The 1,544-nt window shown below is 58.0% G+C and overlaps 1 protein-coding gene and 1 pseudogene across 3 annotated transcripts in view; both read right to left on the bottom strand.

The window, feature by feature from the left end:
* Positions 1–1,544, bottom strand: part of WDR44 (WD repeat domain 44) — a 130,649-nt gene that overhangs the window by 100,318 nt on the left and 28,787 nt on the right. The gene's annotated exons all lie outside the window — the stretch shown is intronic.
* On the bottom strand, positions 453–1,538 carry LOC102866241 (annotated as a pseudogene).

Raw genomic sequence — 1,544 nt, 5'->3', positions numbered from 1 at the left:
CAGCATGTCACGCCCGTTGTGACCAAGGCCTGGTGGCTGGAAAAGAGGCCTGTCAAGGGGGCAGCCTCCCCACTAGACACAGGCGAGAGGAGGGGGCTGAGGGCCGGCCGGGCAGGGCAGCAGCCCCCTTCTCCATGCGCTCCAGATCTCAACATGCCTCTTACAGATGTCAAACCCGGGTCAGGGTGGGAGGGCAGAGGGGGCCCAGGGCTCCCGCAACATGATCTGGTGTAAAATATGGCAGCGACACACACTCAGGGCCAGGTTGTGGAGTTTGGGGACGGGGGCGGCAACATCGTGTAAAAAAGTGTCCGAGTTCCCATAGCAAAGAGGGCTGTGACGGGTCGGCCTTCTCCAGTCCAGGTGGGCCGGCCAGTGCGGGGCGGGCCGGCCGGCGCTTCATTTGGTTTCCTGGTGCTGTCAGTCCGTTCCTGACGTGATGCCTGAGGGGCCTAGCTCCCGTAGTGCATGGTGTTGGTGGGGATGGACATGGGCGAGGCCATCGAGATGGCAGGGCCACCCATGGTAAACTGGCTGTTGACTGCGTAGTGGGCACTTGAGCCCCCTCCACTGCTGCCTTGGGCACCCGAGGAGCCTTGGACAATCCCCGTGCTCATTATGGAGCCCATCCGGGAGTGGGTGTGATTGACAATCCCCGTGTTGGCTAAAGGAATCAGATTGTTGTGGCCCACGCTGGAGCCTCCCGCGATAACACTGCTCAGGTCATAGGCAGTAGGCATCCCAGCCACAGCCATCCCGCTGCTGAGGTTGTAGGTGCTGCCTGCGTTCCACATGTTCTCTGAGGGAGACGTGTAGTGGGAGCCGGGTGGAGGTGAGGGTGTCGTGCCTGTGTATCTGAAGAAGGGGTTTTTCACGTCCATGAGGTTACTGGATTTGAAGCCTGTCTGGTCTACCTGGGCTACAATACTGATGTCATAGCTCTGTCTTTTATTGGCAATAAGCAGACATGTCCCTGAGAGCGTGTCCCCGGCCTTGGCGAAGAGTGGTGACTGGAACAGGCACCGGACCTGGTACCAGTGGGTCAGAGGCTCCGTCGGGGCCGTGGACAACCACACGGTCATGATGGAGCCGATGAAAGCAACGTCAAACCAGAAAGCCAGACCGTGAACCAGCCCTGAATGCAGCATGTGGAACTTGAATGGGATTTCTATCCTGTGCAAATCTCCTTCTTTGGCTTCTAAGAAGTTCACTGTGTACTTGACAGACTTGACTATCAGGATCCGGATGTCAAAGGTGTCCACCACAGGCTGCCGGAAATACTCATCCACAGCGGCACCTCGGAGGGCTGACAGGTCCACTCCGTGGAAGGATGGCTGGTACCAGAAGTTGGCCTTGGTGAACTGCTCCATGTAGAGCTGCTCATCCGTGAAGGGAGCGAGGTGGACATCACCAATGGTGGGGAACATGTTTCCACTGGGCTTCAGGTACTTCTTGGCGTGGAGATAGCTCTCCAGCATGCGCTCGTTGAAGAGCATGTAGCCCATTGGCTCTGAGATGATGATGTCCACCTGTTCAGGCAGTGA

This window comes from Elephantulus edwardii, unplaced genomic scaffold, assembly GCF_000299155.1.
Source record: "Elephantulus edwardii isolate Elephantulus edwardi_28Jun2011 unplaced genomic scaffold, EleEdw1.0 scaffold00131, whole genome shotgun sequence".
NCBI classification, from domain to species: Eukaryota; Metazoa; Chordata; class Mammalia; order Macroscelidea; family Macroscelididae; genus Elephantulus; species Elephantulus edwardii.
Note: the sequence above shows the minus strand (reverse complement) of the source record. Positions and strands in the feature narration are given on the sequence as shown.